The 23,873-nt window shown below is 52.2% G+C and overlaps 1 long non-coding RNA gene across 1 annotated transcript in view; it reads right to left on the bottom strand.

Annotated features, from left to right (window-relative positions):
• Positions 1-756: 756 nt before the first annotated feature.
• LOC140420396 (uncharacterized) overlaps positions 757-23,873 on the bottom strand; it is a 44,649-nt gene continuing 21,532 nt past the window's right edge. Inside the window, exons 2-5 of the long non-coding RNA XR_011946341.1 lie at positions 17,789-17,892; positions 9,578-9,770; positions 3,711-3,987; positions 757-1,786 (exon numbers count right to left, since the gene is read on the bottom strand). This is a non-coding gene — a long non-coding RNA (uncharacterized lncRNA). The remainder of the gene's footprint in view (positions 1,787-3,710; positions 3,988-9,577; positions 9,771-17,788; positions 17,893-23,873) is intronic.

Genomic DNA, 23,873 nt, shown 5'->3' on the forward strand with positions numbered 1-23,873 from the left:
CTACTTGTGACAATAAAGATTATTATTATCTTCCTGTCACATTTATAAATGGTGGGGAAGGGCAGCATGGTGGCGCAGTGGTTAGCACTGCAGCTTCATGGCGCCGAGGTCCCAGGTTCGATCCCGGCTCTGGGTCACTGTCCGTGCGGAGTTTGCACATTCTCCCCGTGTTTGCATGCGTTTTGCCCCCCACAACTCAAAGATGTGCAGGCTAGGTGGATTGGCCACATTAAATTGCCCCTTACTTGGAAAAATGAATTGGGTGTCTAAATTTATTTACAAAAAAAGAAATAGTGGGGAAGTCAGTGTGCCAGCTAGCTTCTCTCTGGTAGGAGCAAAAGATTGGGAGAGTCTATTAAAAGATTACCACTCAAATCTGAAGTGGTTGCTGTAATTTCTAGTCGTATTGAGTTTAGATTGCCTAAATTGCTTCCACCCATTTATTTTGTTGTTACCTCAGAGACATTAGAAAAACAACCAATTAAATAAGGCAATGCTGGTGCTAGAGGAGATGGATGGCTGGATTCTCCGCCCCGCTACATTTCTGTTCCAGCACGCCGGCAAGATGCTCCGTTACGCCGGCTGGTCAATGGGGTTTCCCATTGTGGGGCAGCTGCAGCGTCGTTCAATGCTCTGCTAAGCCTGAGAGAGCGGACTGCTAACCCACTGACAGCCAGATGGGGATGAAGGAAGCAAGACTTTTATCCAAATAATTTATTTAATACTAAAATTTATTTATACAATGCAGGCTTACAGATGTCTACCTCCACCCTAACCAACACGCAAACTCGGATCAGGTTTGCTTTTTAAAGTGTCCACCTGGGGGTTGCACAGGATGTGAGCATGGGAGCAGTTGCATTTCTTGATTTTCCTTGGACTACGTGGCTTGTGCCATGTCCCTGGATGTTCCCAATTGGTCTTTTTGCGAGGAAGAGCGGAGGTAAAATACTAGAATCCTTGTTTGTGGTGGTCGGAGTGGGTTGGGGTGGGGCCCAGCTGGTAGTGGCGCCATTTCTGCTGAGCGGGCTCTTCCCTTGGTGGTGCTGTGTGCATCGGATGATAGCTGCCATTGAAGATGTTGCCTTCATAGAATTCAGGCTCTGTGGTGCAGATCATTAGACTCACACAGAAGGATTGCAGGGTGTCTTTAGAGGTGCATGAGAGGGCGCTTGCATTCAAAATAGCACTGTCGCTGGTTATGGGTCGCCTTCGTGTCCTCAAAATCCTGCTGCATGGTGTGTCATTTATCCTGGCGGGTTCGGGAGGTGAGGGCCGGGTGAGATGTTCCCCTGAGCCCAGTCCCTGGTGAAAAATGGGAGATAAAATTCCCAATCGAGTTCGAGAATTGGCTGCCATGCTTTGGTGGTCTTGATTTGGAGGCTGGGTGCATCAGATTTGACGGAGCACAACACACCGGTTTTCGCGGCCACCGATCGCTGGTCCTATATCGTCCTGTTCTCGATGGTCATTGTGACAGGCTGGCAGTGGCCGGGACCTAGGTTGTGGACCGCCTGGACATGAGAGAGACAGCATGGTAGAAGTGATTGTATGTCGTGCTTTGATCGATGAAATCCTCGGGAGATCCTGGAGATTTCTCTTTGATCCTGCCTTTTCCTTTTCCTTCTCATGCGACATAGAACACGTCTTTATCCTTCAATTTACCATGTGGTTCTTTGATAATGCTGACTGTTACTGCCTGTTGATCGTGGTGTTGACTTTTTCCTGTCGGGGAGTTTGAAATGTGCGTGTGATGGCCTGTACCGTTGATTATCTTTCTCCTGTTATCCTGTGTTAACAAGATCATTTTGAGTCAATTATGGGAAGTGGTGTGCAGTTTTACTCCTTTGGGTTATTGTGTCTTATAATCCTTATAGGAACATAGGAATAGGAACATAAGAACGGGAGTAGCCATTCTGCCCCTTTGAGCCTGTCCAACCATTTAATGAGATCATAGCTGATCTATGGCCTAGCTCCATATGCTTGCTTTTGGCCCATGTCCCTTAATATCTTTGCTTAACAAAAATCTATCTCAGATTTATGTTTGGGGAAGGGAATGCATTGTCAGTGGAGCTGGGGCGGGTGGATATGGTTAGTAGGGTTAGCTCATTCCTCATTGAGATTGAAGATACCCCCCTCAATTAAAGTTAATCCATTTGGAGGTTTTCTTTTGGATTTGTATATTCGTTGAATTAAGAATCCTGGGCAGAGTTTGTAGCCTGGGGAGGACTGGGTTCCTTTGGTTGAGTTTTTCTTTCCCTGTGTTTGGGTCTCAGCATTCCTCTCCTGGGCTATTGTGGTGTTTGGGTTTTTGAGGAGGGAGGTTGCTCTCGATATCCTTTCTGTGACAGTGGTCGCTTTGAGCTAGGCTGGGTGTCCCCTCTCTGGAAAGGTAGAGGTTCAACGGGGGTGCGTGTTTTTTGAGGTGTGCTGGAGGCCCTGGGGTATCGTTTTTTTTTCATGTGCTGGTTGGTGCTGGGTTAGGTTAGGCCTGGTGTTGTGGCTATTATCCTGTTGCCCTAGGGCCTCGAGATGTCCCTCTCCGAGGGAGTTTCGAGGGGCTTCTTGGGAGACTGGGTTTTGTTTCCTTGTCTCGCTGGTGCATGGTGGCCTGGATCAGGCTCTGTAACTTGGTGGATATCCTCCTGCTGATTGAGTGGCCTGTTCTCTCACTGGGAGGGGTTGTCATCTGGTGGAATAGCTTGGTAGGTCTGTTTTTTTCGCTCTTTTTCACCTTGGGAAGCCTTCAGAGTTTGACCATAGTGTGTTGCCAGTCCTCTCTTCCACTTATTTCTTTATAATTGTGGTTCTGCCTTGGGCCTGTCTTTGCTGTTTAGTTTGTTATGTAGTATGTGTGTAACTCCCTGTAGATCTGGGGTTTCCGTGCATTTACTTTTGTTTTTGCAAGGGTGGGTATGACATCCGTTCGTGGCTTTTAAATGGGTGCAGATGGTCTGGAATATGGAAAGAAAGGTTGTGTTGGGTCATTGGTGCCATTGACACTACTGGAGTTGAAGGGGATATATATTGGTGTGCACCTTACCATGGCGTGGGAAGTTTATCCTGATCTCCTGTGTTGATTACAGGGTTGTGCGGCGTGAGAGGATATGCGGCTTTTTGTCATGTTTTCATGATTTTATTTCTCACTTGGTCGTTCGTGGGGCAATATGAGCACCTAGTTCTGTCTAATGATTGTATTAAGCCATTTATAATGTCCGTTCCATGCTGAGCTCATGTAGTTTAAACTGTTTGTTTTTTCCCTTCCTTATGGTGATGTGTTATTTTGTAACTTTGTTGTTATTTTCTAAAATGTAAAATCTCAATAAACATATTTACTAAAAACATGTCCACCTGCAGGTCCGATTTTGGGCTGGATGGGTGATCCAGAGTCAGGGTGGGTGATCCCGGAATGAATGAGTAGGCGTCCGAGTGAGAAGGCAGGCCGGACGCAAGGCCTGTCTCTGTGCCCCACCACTGCATTTAAAGTAATACAAAATAATAATAAAACAAAAAACATGACTTCAGCCCTCACTCCCCACACTCTCCTCATACCCCTCCACACCAACCCGTGCCCCCCAACCCATTCCCATGGCCCCCGTGCCAATGTATGCCCCTCTACCCACTGCCATTGCCTATACCCTTATACCATCTTAGTGCCAACCCATGACCCTCACCTACCACCCTTTGCCCTTAACCACCCCATGCCAACTCACCTAGTATCCTTGGTCAATTCTGGCACCTTCTGGATAACTTTGACAGCTTTAACATTTCCTGCATAGCCTTGACAGCTGGACAGTTCCAATGATTTTCTGCATAATATGTGCCAAAGAGTGTCTTACTTTTTCACACTCTGGATTCCATACTCCTGTTCTTCCAAAATACCTCTTCAATGGAAACAGCTGGTGATTTAAATGACAAGGCACCTCTGCAATCATGGATGGATGAGCCCAGGCCTGACTCCAGTCCTGCCCCCGTGAAGATGTCCTGTCCCTGCGAAGATGGACAATTCTGGGTTAGGGGATGGAATTAATATTTTTAGCCATTTATGGGAATTTGCCATGACAAAGAGGCCCTAGCATCTCAGAAGTCCCTCATTATATCCTTTTAATAAACCCAATAAATTAAACAAAAATGACAAGGATGACAGCCTCTGGTGGGGCAGTGTAACTAAACACAAAAGTCAAAAGGAAACTTAACTAATTCAACCAAAATGTAATTACCAGGAGTGATGATGCATCCCAGTCCCAGTGACGCCCACTGGTCGCGGAAGGCCGGAATCATACCGCTGGGCTTCGTGTGTGTCATGATATTCAGATGAACATCACAGCACATACAAACACACATAATGATGGACAGATCAACGGACCAATCAACACACAAAACACGACAGCCAATCACGGACAAGAGCATACACAGTACAAAGCAGGGAAGACGACACTTCCTGGGCACTCGAGCAGGAGAGAGCTCAGGGCACAGACCTCATTGCCAGCCACTTAGAGGTTCACCATGTGCTGAATACCAGAGTTTACTATGTTTATAGTTCAATTAAATAAAACTGCGTTGTACCATTCGCAACCATGTTGGTTCGTCTGTGTATCAGAGTACCCAACACTTCATGGTACCAGGAGTGATTTGACACCTACCCAAAAATCTGCCATCCTGCGCCATGGACACCGTCAACACACCGCAGCCGCTGCAAGTCGCTGGGAACCTCGGCGTAAATTGGAAGCTGTTCAAGCAGCGCTTCCAGCTCTTTCTGGAAGCCAACGAAAGAGAGAGCGCCTCGGACACCAGAAAGATCGCCATCCTCCTCACCACCGCAGGGCAGCACGCCATTCATGTCTACAACTCCCCGGTGTTCGCGGAAGGCGAGGACAAATCCAAATACAAGACGTTCCTTCTCAAGCTCGACCAACACTTCAACATCGAGGTCAACGAGAGCTTCGAGAGGTATGTCTTCCAGCAGCGCCTGCAAGGTAAGGATGAGCTCTTTCAGTCATTCCTTACCCATCTCCGCATCCTCGCGCAGTCCTGCGGTTACGACACCACCTCAGACTCCATGATTCGGGACCAGATCGTTTTTGGGGTCGCCTCGGGCTCACCCTACGCCAGCAGCTTTTAAAAATAAAAGGCCTCACCTTAGCCTCCGCAATCAAACCCTGTGTCCTGCACGAAAACGCGACTAGGCGCTATGCACAATTTCAGGCGACCGAATCGGCGTGGCGGGGGTCCTACGCGGCCGGATCGGCGAACCAGGTGCCCCACAAGGCCGAACGGGTCCAGGCGATCGAGTTCCTCCCGGCCCGGACGAGGTCGGCCATTTCGCGCGCTTTTCGAGGCATTCCGCGCTTGTGCGCGCCAAAACCAATGGCAACACTGAGGGACGTGATGCGCAGGCGCGCTCGACGCAAGACCGGACTGCGCATCCGCAATGGCGCAACAAACGCCATGACGTCACGACGTGCGGCAACTGTGGAGCTGCACATTTAAAGCGGCAATGTCCCGCAAGAACCCGACAATGCCTATGCTGTGGCAAGGTGGGCCACTACGTTGCTTACTGTCGAGCAGCTTAACCTGTCAATCTTCCACAACTCCGACAACCTCGCAGGGACGTGCGGACCATTCAGCCTCCCCATTACGAATCTTGCCCAGACGACATCCAGACCGGTGACACAGATGACCGAGACGCCTTCCGTGTTGCGGTCATTGATGGGAACCGAGTTAACACGATCAATCCGGGTGATGAATGGTGTGCCACCCTGACGGTCAACCGATCGCCGATAACTTTCCGCCTGGACACTGGCGTCTCCGCCAACCTCATAGCATGGTCAGCCTTCTACGCCATGAAGGTCAGACCACCAATTCGGCCGTCCCGGTGCAGGATGGTCGACTACAATGGGAACGTTATCCCGGCTATGGGATCCTGCCAGCTCCAGGTGACACACAACACACACACGGCCACACTCACATTCGAGATAGTCGGCTCATCGAAGGACTCCCTGCTAGGCGCACAGGCATGCAAGGCTCTCCACCTCGTGCAACGAGTCCACTCTCTCTCTCCAGACGGAACGTCTGACTTCCCGGATGCAGAGTTTAACGCACAGCTCCAATTGCTCCTCGCCCACAACCAGGAGGCACTGCCATACACCTACAGAATTCGGCTCAAACCAGACGCCACCCCGGTCATTCACGCACCTCGCAGGGTCCCAGCGCCACTCAAAGACCGCCTCAAGCAGCAGCTGCAGGATCTCCAGGACCAAGGGATCCTATCCAGTGTCACGGAGCCCACACCGTGGGTCAGCTCCATGGTGTGTGTCAAGAAGCCCTCCGGTGAGCTCCGGATCTGTATTGACCCAAAAGACCTCAACTACAACATAATGAGGGAACACTACCCCATACCAAAACGGGAAGAGATCACGAGTGAAATGGCCCAGGCGAAAATATTTACAAAACTGGATGCCTCTAAGGGCTTTTGGCAGATCCAACTGGATCCGTCCAGCCGAAAGCTGTGCACTTTCAACACCCCTTTCGGCAGGTTCTGCTACAACCGAATGCCATTTGGCATCATCTCGGCATCCAAGGTCTTTCATAGGATCACGGAGCAGATGATGGAAGGCATCGAAGGGGTGCACGTCTACGTGGCCGACGTCATCATCTGGTCTACCACACCACAGGAGCACATCTATCGTCTCCAACGCGTCTTTGCACGCATACGTGAAAACGGCCTGCGCCTCAACCGAGCTAAGTGTTCTTTCAGCCAAACCGAGCTGAAGTTCCTGGGGGACCACATTTCCCGGTCAGGGGTCCGTCCGGATGCAGACAAGGTGAGCGCCATCACAGCCATGCCGCAGCCGGCAGACAAGAAAGCAGTACTACGCTTCCTAGGCATGGTCAACTTCCTGGGGAAGTTCATTCCCAACCTTGCCTCCCACACAACAGCTCTGCGCCACCTCGTCAAAAAGTCCACGGAGTTCCAGTGGCAGCACACACACCAGCAGGAATGGGAGGAGTCAAACTCAAGCTCACCACTGCACCGGTACTGGCGTTTTTCGACACATCTCGTGCCACTAAAATCTCGACTGATGCCAGCCAGTCCGGCATTGGGGCAGTGCTCCTGCAGCGGGCTGACACTGCGTCATGGGCCCCGGTCGCCTGTGCCTTGCGGGCCATGACCCCCCACAGAGCAGCGCTACGCGCAGATCGAAAAGGAGTGCCTGGGCTTGCTAACCGATTTAGACAAGTTCCATGATTATGTGTATGGTCTTCCCCGGTTCACTGTTGAAACTGACCACCGCCCCCTGGTCATCATCATAAACAAGGACCTGAACGAGATGACCCCCTCGCCTCCAGCGCATCCTACTTAAACCCAGGAGGTATGACTTTCAACTGGTCTACACCCCAGGGAAGGACCTTATCATTGCGGATGCCCTATCTAGAGCAGTGAGCACACCGCCCGATTCGGAGGGGTTCGTCTGTCAGGTCGAGGCGCAGGTGGTTTTCACATCGGCAAATCTGCCGGCTGACGACTCCAGCCTGGCCCGTATTCGCAGAGAGACTGCGGCCGATCCCCTTCTACAACGTGTGATGCGCCACATGACGGGAGGGTGGCTCAAAGGGCAGTGCCCGCAGTTCTACAATGTCCGAGACGACTTGGCCGTCATTGATGGTGTCCTTCTGAAGCTGGACCGGATTGTGATTCCGCACAGCATGCACAAGCTGGTTCTCGACCAACTACACGAAGGCCACCTGGGGGTCGAGAAGTGCAGAAGGAGGGCCCGAGAGGCGGTATACTGGCCGGGCATCAGTGACGATATTGCCAATATGGTGATCAACTGCCCAATCTCCTGAAACGCTTCTGCCCCATGAGCTGGTGACGTCCCCAAGGGCGAAGGTGGGTGCGAACCTCTTTCACGCGCTCGGCAGAGACTACTTCTCCAACTACCCAGAGGTCATACGCCTGCACGATTTGACGTTGTCCGCTGTCATAAGGGCCTGCAAAGATACCTTCGCTCGCCACGGCATTCCGATGACGGTCATGTCGGACAATGGGCCCTGTTTCGCCAGCCAGGAATGGTCATCGTTTGCTGCCTCGTATGGCTTTACACACGTGACGTCTAGCCCTCTGCACCCCCAGTCCAACGGAAAGGCGGAGAAGGGCATTCACATCGTCAAGCAGCTCCTCTGCAAGGCTGCTGCTGCCGGGTCGGACTTCTGCCTCGCCCTGCTGGCCTATCGCTCGGCCCCACTAGCCACTGGTCTCTCACCAGCCCAGCTGCTGATGGGTCGCGCCCTCAGGACTACTGTGCCTTCTATTCTGGCGCCCACAATCGACCATGCTCCGGTACTGAACAGGATGCAACTGCAGCGCGGTCGCCAGAAGAGGTCATATGACACACGGGCAACTGATCTTCCCGCCCTGGCCCCTGGAGACGAAGTCCGCATCCACCTACCAGAAGGTGGCTGGTCAGCACCTGCCGAAGTTCTCCGACGCGTGGCTCCCCGCTCGTTCCTGGTTCGCATGCCTGATGGATCCGTTCGTAGGCGCAATCGCCGGGCTCGTCGCCTGCTTCCACGCTCGCTATGAGACCCTACACCGACACTGTGCCCTCCCGTTGTTCCTGATTTCGACTTCGTGGAGCTGCCTGCTACCATGCCCCTTCCGTTGTCGCCCGTGGCCAGGCCCGTTCCTCGGCTGGTGGTTCCAGACCTACCCTTGAGGCGGTCAACCCAAATTCGTCGCCCACCTACTAGACTGGACTTATGAGACTGTTTATGCATTGAACTCATGCAACCACTTTGTTAATATGTTTATGTTCTTATCGTTACAGGCATTCGTTTTATCGTTCAACATTTCCCCGTTCTTTGTTTATGGTACAACCTCGTTGTTACGTCACACCCGACAATGCCCCTTGTATATAGTTAAGCCCCATGTACATGCTGTAAATATCGCACACACACACATTTAGCTACACTCAGTACACATCTCTATTTATAAACACGTAGGCACATAATCCTGTAAAAAAAGGGAGGATGTCATGATATTCAGATGAACATCACAGCACATACATACACACATAATGATGGACAGATCAACGGACCAATTAACACACAAAACACGACAGCCAATCACGGACAAGGGCATACACAGTACAAAGCAGGGAAGACGACACTTCCTGGGCACTCGAGCAGGAGAGAGCTCAGGGCACAGACCTCATTGCCAGCCACTCAGAGGTTCACCATGCGCTGAATACCAGAGTTTACTATGTTTATAGTTCAATGAAATAAAACTGCGTTGTACCATTCCCAACCGTGTTGGTTCGTCTGTGTATCAGAGTACCCAACACTTCAGCGTGCTCCCTCTCCCAGGCCACCCGGCCATGGATATAGCCACGGTACAGGGGAGGATAGTCAGATCGGATAACACCCTTGACTACCTGGGCCTATTAATGGCCATCTTGGCCGGTTGCAGGAGCAGGCTTAAGAGGAGGTTCTTCTCCCACTCCACCCCCTCCTGCACCAGATGAAGTCTCTCTTTAAATACTAACTGCTGCAGTTCATAAAGAAAAACTCAGACATCCACCTCTTAGTGTTTCTCAGTGCTTGTGGGTTGTGGTTTTATTTTTTTCCTTCCTCTTTCGTAGCAGATGGTTTTGTTCTTACTCTCTGCTGTCTGTTGCCTCCTTTCTCGCTCTCCACTGCTGTGTAGCTCCAGACACTAGGCCCCAGGTGTTGACAGAGGCCTGTTGATGGAAGCAATTGAAGTCTGGAACCTCCTAATGAAAATTAACAGTAAAATAAATTTTAAAACTGCTCTTATGCAGTTAGTCTTGATAGTAGAAAAGTTTTTTTTCAGCTCAACAGAGTTAAAAACAAAGGTCAGAATGTTCCGTCCATTCACGCCAGCGGGATTCTCTGATCTCACTGCAGCGAATAGAGTTTTGGCCGAGCATCAAATTCACCGTGCGCGCTGGCAACAGGGCTGATGATGCACCCCAGTCCCCACGGCACCCACCAGTCGCGGAAGGCCTGAATCGTACCAGTGGACACTGTGTGCTCCCTCTCCAAGGCCACCCGGCTGCAAATATAGACGTGGTAGGGTGGCAGACAGTTGGATTGGATGGTCTCCTGGACCAACTGTTGCCTGTACCTGTTGATGGCCACCTTGAGCAAGCCCAACAGCAGGCTTACAAGGAGATCCTCCTCCCACCCCACTCTTTCCTGTACCGGGTGAAGTCCCTCGTGCTCAATCAACCAATGGTCTCCACCTGTACATCCTTAACCTTACTAATATAGTTAACATACCATTAACAGATTCTTTAAAAAATATATATATTTATTAAAGTTTTTTAACACAATTTTTCTCCCTTACAACCCTTGTTGTAACCCTTACAATCCCTCGCTCTGTGTGTCCCTCGCTCTCTGTGTGTCCCTCGCTCTCTGTGTGTGTCCCTCGCTCTGGGTGTCCCTCTCCCTTACAACCAATAACCCCCCCCCCCCCCCACCCCCGTAACAAAAAAAAACAAGAAATCGCGCAGAGCAAGATATGTACATGGCAAAATGATATATTTACACAGCTTTGTACACTGGCCCTCACCCGTACGTGCCAGTTTCCCCAACCCTTCATGTTATCTCTTGCTCATCCACCCTCCCAGGCAGTCCCCCCTTTCCCCCCCCCCTCCCCCCCTCCCAGGACGTGTCTCCCCCCCCCCCCCCCCCCAGGTTGCTGCTGCTGCTGACCGACCTTTCTCTAACGCTCCGCGAGATAGTCTAGGAACGGTTGCCACCGCCTGTATAACCCCTGCGCAGACCCTCTCAAGGCGAACTTAATCCTCTCCAACTTTATGAACCCAGCCATATCATTTAGCCAGGCCTCCAGGCTGGGGGGCTTCGCCTCCTTCCACATTAGCAAGATCCTTCGCCGGGCTACTAGGGACGCAAAGGCCAGAATGCCGGCCTCTTTCGCCTCCTGCACTCCCGGTTCGTCCACTACTCCAAATATTGCTAGCCCCCAGCTTGGCTTGACCCGGACTTTCACCACCTGAGATATTGCTCCCGCCACTCCTCTCCAGAACCCCTCCAGTGCCGGGCATGACCAAAACATATGGACATGGTTCGCCGGGCTCCCTGAGCACCTTCCACATCTGTCCTCTACCCCAAAGAACCGACTCAACCTCGCCCCCGTCAAGTGCGCTCTGTGGACCACCTTAAATTGTATCAGGCTGAGCCTGGCACACGAGGAGGAGAAATTAACCCTACCTAGGGCATCAGCCCACAGACCTTCCTCGATCTCCTCCCCGAGCTCCTCCTCCCATTTACCCTTCAACTCTTCTACCAGCGCTTCCCCCTCTTCTTTCAACTCCTGGTGTATTTCCGACACCTTGCCCTCCCCGACCCATTCACCCGAGATCACCCTATCTTGAACTTCTTGTGCCGGGAGCAACGGGAATTCCCTCACCTGTCGCCTCACAAAAGCCCTCACCTGCATATATCTAAAGGCATTTCCCGGGGGCCATTAACAGATTCTTTAAATCAAAACGCCTGGTCACTCGGTGGTTGATAATCAGCTCGGGAACCCTTCCACCACTCCCCCAGTGTTACCCAAAGGGAAAAAGAAAATGTAAAGATGCGCTGAGGATTTTGTTTCATCCCATATCTGTACACCACATCACAATATAAGACATCCCTTTTCTAGGACTTTGATATTCTTTGTGCAGGCATCCATTTTGTAAAGCAATCCGACATTTGCATGCACCCACTATATCTTGGAGATTTCTTTCTAGTATCTCTTTTACATTAGCAGGGTCAATCCTTAACCTTTTTTCAGTCATGTATATTTGACATACATTATCCCACAAGCATTTTGTTAAATATGCAGTATCCCACAGGGAACTATTATTGATCTAACATTTAATGGGCACTATTCTCAGAATGTCCCTTGTGTAGAATATCTTCTAAATTATTTGACAAGTAAAGCCCCATTTCTATTGTTCTTAAAGTATTTTAGCCATCCTTTTTATTTTCTTAGTTTCCCAGACCAAGGGACAACATTTTTACCCAATCAAGAATATTATAAAACCAAAAGTACTTGAATACGCATCACTCTTTATATCTGCATTTTCTGTATTTAAGCACAATTTACCAGGTACAAGTAACACTTTCTAGATAAGATTGCTGATTAAGGCTTCTCCAGACCTACTTCACTGAATATCTCACCCTATGTATTTAAGACCTCTCATATCTAATGTCCATTCTTAAATTCCCATTTAATTTTATTTATAAACGGGCAGCACGGTGGCTTGGTGGTTAGCACTACTGCCTCACGGCGTTGAGGACCCAGGTTCGATCCTGGCCCCGGGACCCTGTCCGTGTGGAGTTTGCACATCCTCCCCATGTCTGCGTAGGTCTCACTCCCCACAACCTAAAGACGCGCAGGGTAGGTGGATTGACCACACTAAATTGTCCCTTAATTGGAAAAAAAGAATTGGATACTCTAAATTTATTTATTTTTAAATTTATTTATAAACAATTGCTCAAATTCCGCAGAACCTCCTCACAGAAAATCATGAGCAAGTATTATAAAGCTACATCCCCTTTGTTGTACCAGCACAACTTTGCTAGATCTGTTTTCAGTTGAGGTATGGATTGCTTTCAGCAAGCCAGAGGCATCATTCAATCCATAAATACTTTTGTTTAGTTTCCACAGCTTTCAATATTTTTTTTATTTTTTTTAATAAATGTTTTTTATTGGATTTTTGAACAGAGTATATTTTTCCGTTATGTACACAGGATATGATTTATCTATATATATGTAAGTAGGCATCCGTTTGTGCCGACGCGGCACTTCCGGAGGGCAATCCTCGAGTGGGTCTGGTGCCGGTGTTGCCCCTCGCTTCTCCCGGTCGGATTTCGCTGCCGTTGTCTTCTCGTGCACGCTGCTGCTTCAGCCGACCCTCCCATCTTCCGCCTGTATTCTCCTTTTTCCCTGTTCCTGGGATGTCAGCTTGGTTAACGTTTCCCTCTCCCCCACCGCCACCCCCCACCCCCTACCTCCCTGCCTCGCCTCTTGATTTTGTTTTTTGTAAGACCTTCTTTGTGATCCTAGCATTCTTCCCCCCCCCCCCTTACGAACGCCATGATTAGTTTGTCTAGTGCTTTGAAAAAGGCCTTGAGGATGTAGATCGGGATGGCTCTGAATAGGAAGAGGTACCTGGGCAGCACGTTCATTTTGATCGTCTGGACTCTCCCCGCAAGGGAGAGTGGGAGTGTGCTCCATCTTTGCAGGTCCTTTTTTACTTCCTCCGTCAGACTGGTGAGGTTCCATTTGTGGATCCCTTTCCAGTCGTGGGCTATTTCGATCCCCAGGTAGTGGAATTTCAGTCGGGCTTGTTTGAACGGCAGTCCCGTTAGTGCCATCCCACCTACTTGTGGGTGTACCGGGAAGATCTCGCTTTTGTTCATGTTGAGTTTGTAGCCCTAGAAGGCGCCAAACTCCTTCAGGAGCGCGATGATTCCGTCCATGCTGCTTTGTGGGTCCGAGATGTAGAGGAGCAAGTCATCTGCATAGAGTGAGACTCTGTGATCTCTGCCGCCCCTTCGGATTCCCCTCCAGCTTTTTGCAGCTCTGAGCACAATTGCTAGTGGCTCGATCGCTAGTGCGAACAGCAGCGGGGACAGTGGGCATCCTTGTCTGGTGCCCCTGTGCAGCTGGAAGTATCGGGAGTTGGTGTTGTTTGGTTCCCCGTTCTGGTTGTTCTCTGTGTACTCTGCTATGGCCCGCGGTATCTTTTCGTTGAAGGCCTTATCAGCTAGTAGGGCAACGTCCAACCTCCATGTGAGGCGTTGGGCCCTGCCCGTTTCCATCCTCACGTCCATGTAGTGTGGAGCGTGGTCTGATACCACAATTGCGGAGCATTCCACTTTGTCTATCCCCGGAAGCACCGTTTTCCCCACCACAAAGCAGTCAATTCTGGTGTATACTTGTGTACTGGCGAGAAGAAGGAAAACTCCTTCTCCCCTGGGTGGGTGAATCTCCAGGGGTCCACCGCTCCCATTTGTTCCATAAAGTGACCGAGTTCCCTTGCCATGTTTGAGGTTGTCCCTGTCTTGGGGTTCGATTTGTCAGTCGTTGGGTCCTGTACACAGTTGAAGTCCCCCCACCCCCCACCCCAATGATTAGCCTGTGCTAATTTCTGCCATGGTCTTCTTGATGAAGCTCGGGTCATCCCAGTTGGGTGCGTACACGTTAACTAGTACTGCCAGTGCCCCATCCAGGGTCCCGCTAACCATGACGTACTGTCCCTCTGGGACCGTAACCATCTTTGTCGCCCTAAACATCGTCCATTTGATGATCACCCCCCTGGCCCTCGTCCCGTAACAGGAATGGGAGGTCTGTCCCACCCAGCCCTTTCTTACCCGCAGTCGGTCCTGCTCTCTCAGGTGCGTCTCTTGAAGGAAGATTGTCTGCCTTCATGTTTCTTAGGTGGTTGAGGACTCTGGATCTTTTCACTGGGCTGTTGAGTCCCCTTATGTTCCAGGTGACTATCCTGGTGGGGGGCTTCTGTACCCTCGCTCCAGTTGGATTAACCATATTCACCTGGTGGACGTGCCCCTGCCCTCCGGGGTTCCCCCTTGTTAGGGGGCCGTCCAGGGTAGCCGCTGTCACTGCTCTCTCCATGCGGTCGGGCCCCTGTGCTCCAGGGCTTCCCTCCGTCCAGGGGCCCCCCGCCATGGTCGCGCGCTGTGCGACCGCCACGCGGGTAGCCCCCTTCACTCTGGGGTTTCCCTTCGCCCAGAGGCCGTACTGGTGGATGCTTGCAGCGATTCCTTGTTCCGAGCCCTTGGTTGCGGCACTCTGTAGCCCTATTGCTGTTCCTTTTCTAGCCTTGTTTGTCTCTTCGTCCCTGTGTTCCGCCTCCCCCCCCTCCCCCTCACCCCCCCCCCCCCCAGTCCCTCCCTTTCGTCTCCCTTTCTCCCCCTCTCCCGCATATCTCTCCTTTGTCTCTCTTTCCCCTGCTCCTACACCCGTTTGCTCTCCTGCCTCTGTTGAGTGGTCCCACCCGCACTCTGCCTGGCGCCGTCCCCTCTGTTGGGGGCCCGCTGCGGCCCTGCTTTTTTGCATGTCCCCGGTGGTAGCTTTCTTGCTAGTGCGGTGACCCCCGTCTAGGGAGTTACTGTCTCGCTTCTCCCCTGCCCAGCCTCTGCGTCTTTTTGCCCACACTTCCCCCGCCCTACCATGCGCTCCCCCCGTTTGCTCACCCTTCCCCGCTACTCTCACACCCTTGTGCTGGGGCCTGGTTTCCCACCTATGTCGGTTCGTTGGGTAGCGGTTTGCTTTTTGTTCAGGGTGCGCTTGACATGTGGGGGTGGGGGTGGGGCTGGCATTGCCTCACCACCCCCCCGTCCCGTCGGCATGTTGTTGTCCCTTACCAGGGGCCCCATGTTTCTACCCTCGCTGTTGGTTTTCCAGCCCGTGTTCTTCGATAAATTTGTTTGCGTCGGCGGGGGATGTGAAGAAATACTCTCTTTCTTGGTATGTGACCCAGAGTTTCGCTGGGTACAGCATACCAAAGCACACATTGTTCCTGTGAAGGGCTGCTTCTGCTCTATTGAATTTGGCCCGTCTCCTGGCGAGGTCTGCCCCAATGTCCTCGTACACTCTAATGAGGTGTCCTTCCCATCTGCAGGTTCTGTTTTGCCTGGCCCAGGGCAGGATTGTTTCCCTGTCTTTGTACCGGTGCAGTTTGGCTATAACTGCCCTCGGGTGTTTCCCCGCCCTGCGTTTCGGGCGCAGCGACTGGTGCACTCTGTCCATTTCTGGTGGGTTGGGGAAAGTTTCCCTCCCCACTAAGTTGCCCAGCATCTCGGCCACATAGGCCGTGGGGTTTCTACCCTCGATCCCCTCTGGTAGGTCCACTATTCTGACATTTTGTCTTCTTGAGTGGTTTTCCTGGTCGTCCACCCTACCCTGTGTTGCGCCCAGTCTCGCCACCTCTTTCTCCAGGGCCGTGATCCGGTCGCTCATGTCAGTCGCGGCCCTCTCCGGCTCCTTAATGGTCGCCTTTTGGGTTTCCAGTTTCTCCTCCTGGGCTTCCAGTTTCTTCTCTGCTCTGCCCAGGGCGAGCTGCACCTCCGCCAGGGCCTTGGCCATTGCTGTCTGTACTGCGGCCTCTATGTCTGCTTTGGTCCCTGCCTTGCTTTCCTGCTGGTGTTCCCTCAGCGCCTCGGCAAAGGCTGCCTTCCAGTTCCCCTCTGGCCCAGGGGGAAAATTCTCCTGTCTGCCCAGTTCTTTTTGTTGCGGCGAGGCTTCCATCCCGCAGCTTTGTGCGCCGATTAGCTCGTCTGAGTGGGCTCGTGTAATGCCCCGTTTGCCCTTTCTCCCTCTGCTTTGGCTCCCTTCTGGTATTTTTTTTTCTTCCCCCTCTTCCCCCCCCCTTTTCCCCCTCTTTATCTCTTCCCCCCCCCCCCTTTCTGAAGAGACTCTTTTCAGGTAAGTTTGCTTTTCTTTCTTAAGAAGCGTGGAAGGAGAGAGAGAGTGTTCTGTTCCTTTAACAGTTTTCTTTTTCTAAGTCTTTCTTTTCGTTTGTTTTCTTCTTTCTTTCCCCCCACCCCCCCCCCCCCCAAAAAAAGAGGGAGTTATCGTTTTCTTTTTTCTCCTCCTCATTCACCCTGGAACCAGAGAGAGAGAGAGAGCGAGAGAAAGGCTTCTTGTTGGGCCGGGAGTCCCCCTTTGTTCTGCCACTGCCTGCCTCGTGGTGGTTGCCGCCGGGGGCGGGGGGGGCTTGTTGCTGGTTCGGACCCTGCTTTGGCTGAGGCCGCCGCTCCTTCTGCCCCGCGTTTCACTGCCCTGCGTTATTGTCCCATGCCCCGCTGCCGACCGCGTTCTGCTGTGCGGGGTGGGGGTGGCTCAGTCGATCGGGCCAGCTCGCAGGCCTGCGCTCTGATGTGCTGTCTCCGGTCCCTTGCGGCCCCCTCTCCATCTCCCCGGGGGGGGCTCTCCCCTCATGCTTATGCTGCTGCTCGCTTCGCTCCCAAGCGCCTGGGTCTCCGGCCCCGTTCCGCCTCGGAGTCCGGGTCGCTCCTCTTCGTTCTCTCCTGCCGTGCTTCCAAGCTCGCACAACCGGGCGCACGTTCTTCATGGGGGGAACAGGACGCAACTATGTTCCCCCCCCTCCGGAGCTCCTCTATGCGCGACCGCTCCCCTCTGCCGCTGGAAGTCGACTGACAGCTTTCAATATTGCTTAGGTTTCAAAAACACATCTATGAAACTGCCTTTTTGTGGAAAGGAAGCGTTAATCAATCAACCTACAGCAGGGCTTTTCAAACTCAGTGTTGTGCGCGGGAAATGACCCCGAAGGCTGCGACCGGCTTTCAAGAATGCTGGCCGTGAACAGTCCCCGATATTTTGTGCCATTTGAGGGGACGGGGCAGCACTTGTACTCCCACGACGTGAAGTACGGATTGGGAAGTGGTCAGCAGTCCATGACTGGGGAGGATGCAGCTACTGAAAAAAAAAATGAAAATCGCTTATTGTCACAAGTAGGCTTCAAATGAAGTTACTGTGAAAAGCCCCTAGTCGCCACATTCCGACGCCTGTTCGGGGAGGCTGGTACGAGAATTGAACCGTGCTGCTGGCCTGCCTTGGTCTGCTTTCAAAGCCAGCGATATAGCCATGTGCTAAACAGCCCCATTTTTGGACAGTGAGACGGAAGCCAGGTCAGGTTTGTTGGTAAGGAATACTGATCAAATGAGGCCAGTCAATACGACTGACCTATGTCAACTGGAAGAAACCTACCGTCATCTGGAAACCACGAAGTCAGTGCTTTTGGTGAGAATGGAGAAGGAGATAATTTGGATGTTTGGATAATGCGGATGGGGCGGTGCCATTGGATGGAGATCCTGCGGAAGAATGGACATGTAGTCAGTGGGAGGAAAGGATCATCATGCTAGCATGAACAACTCACATGTGATAAGTCATCCGGGTGGGGGCTGGTGGATGACCAGAGGCATTCAAAGGTTACAGTCTATACTCAGCAGTGTGAGCAGCCAGGAGCCTGTAAGTAGCACCAAAGACATGCATTTAAAAGACAGACTACAGCAATGGCAGTCTAAGCCAGCCCGATGCACAGACTCGGCACCAAGTCGCTCACTATTACTGCCCCAGCAGGGCAGCCACCCCCAGCAAGCCCAACAATTTTCAGTGTTTTTTCAGCCTCCCACTCTCCCTCCCCAACCATGGCACCCAATCCCTATTTGTGAATACTTGTGGTAATTCGCACCCACAAGACCTCCGCCTGAGAGGGGTCGAGCATCGTGGAAGGGTGGAGCATACTGGCTCCAACCCAGTGAGTACATGTAAATGGCGGTTTGTATGGCCCCGTCAGCACGGGGTGCAGAACCCGTTTTCACTGTCAGGGAGGGACCAGAGCATGGGTCCCTAATCGCCGCTGGGCGTGGACCTCGATTTTGGCGGGGCGTCCGATTCTCCCCCCCCCGATCCTGGGCTGCTGCTGCTGCCTTCTTTTTTCCATTCCATCTATCTTTCTGTGAGGTATTCGACGAACGGTTGCCACCGCCTGGTGAACCCTTGAGCCGACCCCCTTAGGACGAACTTAATCCGCTCTAGCTTTATAAACCCCGCCATGTCATTTATCCAGGTCTCCACCCCCGGGGGCTTGGCTTCTTTCCACATTAGCAATATCCTGCGCCGGGCTACTAGGGACGCAAAGGCCAAAACATCGGCCTCTCTCGCCTCCTGCACTCCCGGCTCTTGTGCAACCCCAAATATAGCCAACCCCAGCTTGGTTCGACCCGGACTCCTACTACTTTTGAAAGCACCTTTGTCACCCCCATCCAAAACCCCTGTAGTGCCGGGCATGACCAAAACATATGGGTATGATTCGCTGGGCTTCTCGAGCACCTCGCACACCTATCCTCCACCCCAAAAAATTTACTGAGCCGTGCTCCAGTCATATGCGCCCTGTGTAATACCTTAAACTGAATCAGGCTTAGCCTGGCACACGAGGACGACGAGTTTACCCTGCTTAGGGCATCTGCCCACAGCCCCTCCTCGATCTCCTCCCCCAGCTCTTCTTCCCATTTCCCTTTTAGTTCATCTACCATAGTCTCCCCTTCGTCCCTCATTTCCCTATATATATCTGACACCTTACCATCCCCCACCCATGTCTTTGAGATCACTCTGTCCTGCACCTCTTGTGTCGAGAGCTGCGGGAATTCCCTCACCTGTTGCCTCGCAAAAGCCCTCAGTTGCATATACCTGAATGCATTCCCTTGGGGCAACCCATATTTCTCGGTCAGCGCTCCCAGACTCGCGAACTTCCCATCCACAAACAGATCTTTCAGTTGCGTTATTCCTGCTCTTTGCCACATTCCATATCCCCCATCCATTCCCCCCGGGGCAAACCTATGGTTGTTTCTTATCGGGGACCCCCCCAAGGCTCCAGTCTTTCCCCTATGCCGTCTCCACTGTCCCCAAATCTTCAGTGTAGCCACCACCACCGGGCTTGTGGTGTAGTTCCTCGGTGAGAACGGCAATGGGGCTGTCACCATAGCCTGTAGGCTAGTCCCCCTACAGGACGCCCTCTCTAATCTCTTCCACGCCGCTCCCTCCTCCTCTCCCATCCACTTACTCACCATTGAAATATTAGCGGCCCAATAATACTCACTTAGGCTCGGTAGTGCCAGCCCCCCCTATCCCTGCTACGCTGTAAGAATCCCTTCCTCACTCTCGGGGTCTTCCCGGCCCACACAAAACCCATGATGCTCTTTTCAATCCTTTTAAAAAAAGCCTTCGTGATCACCACCGGGAGGCACTGAAACACAAAGAGGAATCTCGGGAGGACCACCATCTTAACCGCCTGCACCCTCACTGCCATTGACAGGGATACCATATCCCATCTCTTGAAATCCTCCTCCATCTGTTCCACCAACCGCGTTAAATTTAACCTATGCAATGTGCCCCAATTCTTAGCTATCTGGATCCCCAGGTAACGAAAGTCCCTTGTTACCTTCCTCAACGGTAGGTCCTCTATTTCTCTACTCTGCTCCCCTGGATGCACCACAAACAACTCACTTTTCCCCATGTTCAATTTATACCCTGAAAAATCCCCAAACTCCCCAAGTATCCGCATTATTTCTGGCATCCCCTCCGCCGGGTCCGCCACGTATAGTAGCAAATCGTCCGCATACAAAGATACCCGGTGCTCTTCTCCTCCCCTAAGTACTCCCCTCCACTTCTTGGAACCCCTCAACGCTATCGCCAGGGGCTCAATCGCCAGTGCAAACAATAATGGGGACAGAGGGCATCCCTGCCTTGTCCCTCTATGGAGCCGAAAATATGCAGATCCCCGTCCATTCGTGACCACGCTCGCCACTGGGGCCCTATACAACAGCTGCACCCATCTAACATACCCCTCTCCAAAACCAAATCTCCTCAACACCTCCCACAAATAATCCCACTCCACTCTATCAAATGCTTTCTCGGCATCCATCGCCACTACTATCTCCGTTTCTCCCTCTGGTGGGGCCATCATCATTACCCCTAACAACCTCCGTATATTCGTGTTCAGCTGTCTCCCCTTCACAAACCCAGTTTGGTCCTCGTGGACCACCCCCGGGACACATTCCTCTATTCTCATTGCCATTACCTTGGCCAGGACCTTGGCATCTACATTTAGGAGGGAAATAGGTCTATAGGACCCGCATTGTAGCGGGTCCTTTTCCTTCTTTAAGAGAAGCGATATCGTTGCTTCAGACATAGTCGGGGGCAGTTGTCCCCTTTCCTTTGCCTCATTAAAGGTCCTCGTCAATACCGGGGCGAGCAAGTCCACATATTTTCTATAGAATTCGACTGGGAATCCATCCGGTCCCGGGGCCTTTCCCGCCTGCATGCTCCTAATTCCTTTCACCACTTCTTCTACCTCGATCTGTGCTCCCAGTCCCACCCTTTCCTGCTCTTCCACCTTGGGAAATTCCAGCCGATCCAAGAAGCCCATCATTCTCTCCCTCCCATCCGGGGGTTGAGCTTCATATAATTTTTTATAAAATGTCTTGAACACTCCATTCACTCTCTCCGCTCCCCGCTCCATCTCTCCTTCCTCATCCCTCACTCCCCCTATTTCCCTCGCTGCTCCCCTTTTCCTCAATTGGTGTGCCAGCAACCTGCTCGCCTTCTCCCCATATTCGTACTGTACACCCTGTGCCTTCCTCCATTGTGCCTCTGCAGTGCCTGTAGTCAGCAAGTCAAATTCTACATGTAGCCTTTGCCTTTCCCTGTACAGTCCCTCCTCCGGTGCTTCCGCATATTGTCTGTCCACCCTCAAAAGTTCTTGCAGCAACCGCTCCCGTTCCTTGCTCTCCTGCTTCCCTTTATGTGCCCTTATTGATATCAGCTCCCCTCTAACCACCGCCTTCAACGCCTCCCAGACCACTCCCACCTGGACCTCCCCATTATCATTGAGTTCCAAGTACTTTTCAATGCACCCCCTCACCCTTAGACACACACCCTCATCTGCCATTAGTCCCATGTCCATTCTCCAGGGTGGGCGCCCTCCTGTTTCCTCCCCTATCTCCAAGTCCACCCAGTGTGGAGCGTGATCCGAAATGGCTATAGCCGTATACTCCGTTCCCCTCACCTTCGGGATCAATGCCCTACCCAGCACAAAAAAGTCTATTCGCGAGTAGACTTTATGGACATAGGAGAAAAACGAGAACTCCTTACTCCTAGGTCTGCTAAATCTCCACGGGTCTACACCTCCCATCTGCTCCATAAAATCTTTAAGTACCTTGGCTGCTGCCGGCCTCCTTCCAGTCCTGGACTTCGACCTATCCAGCCCTGGTTCCAACACCGTATTAAAATCTCCCCCCATTATCAGCTTTCCCATCTCTAGGTCCGGAATGCGTCCTAGCATCCGCCTCATAAAATTGGCATCATCCCAGTTCGGGGCATATACGTTTACCAAAACCACCGTCTCCCCCTGTAGTTTGCCACTCACCATCACGTATCTGCCCCCGTTATCCGCCACTATAGTCTTTGCCTCGAACATTACCCGTTTCCCCACTAATATAGCCACCCCCCTGTTTTTCGCATCTAGCCCCGAATGGAACACCTGCCCCACCCATCCTTTGCGTAGCCTAACCTGGTCTATCAGTTTCAGGTGCGTTTCCTGTAACATAACCACATCTGCCTTAAGTTTCTTAAGGTGTGCGAGTACCCGTGCCCTCTTTATCGGCCCGTTCAGCCCTCTCACGTTCCACGTGATCAGCCGAGTTGGGGGGCTTCCTACCCCCCCCCCCCTTGTCGATTAGCCATCACCTTTTTCCAGCTCCTCACCCGGTTCCCACGCAGCTGTATCTCCCCCAGGCGGTGCCCCCCCGCCCATCCTCTCCCATACCAGCTCCCCCCTCTCCCCAGCAGCAGCAACCCAGTAATTCCCCCCACCCCCCCCCGCTAGATCCCCCGCTAGCGTAATTACTCCCCCCATGTTGCTCCCAGAAGTCAGCAAACTCTGGCTGACCTCGGCTTCCCCCCGTGACCTCGGCTCGCACCGTGCGACGCCCCCTCCTTCCTGCTTCTCTATTCCCGCCATGATTATCATAGCGCGGGAACCAAGCCCGCGCTTCTCCCTTGGCCCCGCCCCCAATGGCCAACGCCCCATCTCCTCCACCTCCCCTCCTCCCCCCATCACCACCTGTGGGAGAGAGAAAAGTTACCACATCGCAGGATTAGTACATAAAACCCCTCTTTGCCCCCCACATTCGCCCCACCACTTTGTTCGAACGTTCTTTTTAATAACCTGCTCATTCCAGTTTTTCTTCCACAATAAAAGTCCACGCTTCATCCGCCGTCTCAAAGTAGTGGTGCCTCCCTCGATATGTGACCCACAGTCTTGCCGGTTGCAGCATTCCAAATGTTATCTTCTTTTTATGAAGCACCGCCTTGGCCCGATTAAAGCTCGCCCTCCTTCTCGCCACCTCCGCACTCCAGTCTTGATAAACGCGGATCACCGCGTTCTCCCATTTACTGCTCCGAGTTTTCTTTGCCCATCTAAGGACCATTTCTCTATCCTTAAAACGGAGGAATCTCACCACTATGGCTCTGGGAATTTCTCCTGCTCTCGGTCCTCGCGCCATCACTCGGTATGCTCCCTCCACCTCCAACGGACCCGCCGGGGCCTCCGCTCCCATTAACGAGTGCAACATCGTGCTCTGATGTGCCTCCTGCGTCTCCGTCTTCACCACCAGGCCCTGTATATCGTCCTCATTCTCGGCTGCCTTTGCCTTCACGACCCGAAGCTCCCGCTCCTGGGTCTTTTGTTCCTCCTTTAGCCCTTTGATCGCCTGTAGTATCGGGGCCAACAGCTCTTTCTTCATTTCCTTTTTGATCTCTTCCACACAGCATTTCAAGAACTCTTGTTGTTCAGGGCCCCATGTTAAACTGCCACCTTCCGACGCCATCTTGGTTTTTGCTTGCCTTCCTTGCCGCTGTTCTAAAGGATCCACTGCAATCTGGCCACTCTCTCCTCCTTTTTCCATCCGTATCCAGGGGGGATTCCCTTCTGGTTTACCGCACAGTGTTTTTAGCCGTCAAAATTGCCGTTGGGGCTCCTATCAAGAGCCCAAAAGTCCGTTTCACAGGGAGCTGCCGAAACGTGCGACTCAGCTGGTCATCGCCGCACCCGGAAGTCCCCAGCAAAATATTTTAACCAATCTGTTCATACTGTCACGGTGGAACTACAATATCAGACAGCACAATTAAATGAATCTGCGATATGGACGGCACGGTAGCACAGTGATTAGCACTGGTGCTTCACAGCTCCAGGGTCCCAGGTTCGATTCCCGGCTTAGATCACTGTCTGTGC

The sequence above is a fragment of the Scyliorhinus torazame genome, chromosome 1 (assembly GCF_047496885.1).
Source record: "Scyliorhinus torazame isolate Kashiwa2021f chromosome 1, sScyTor2.1, whole genome shotgun sequence".
In the NCBI taxonomy this organism is placed as follows: domain Eukaryota; kingdom Metazoa; phylum Chordata; class Chondrichthyes; order Carcharhiniformes; family Scyliorhinidae; genus Scyliorhinus; species Scyliorhinus torazame.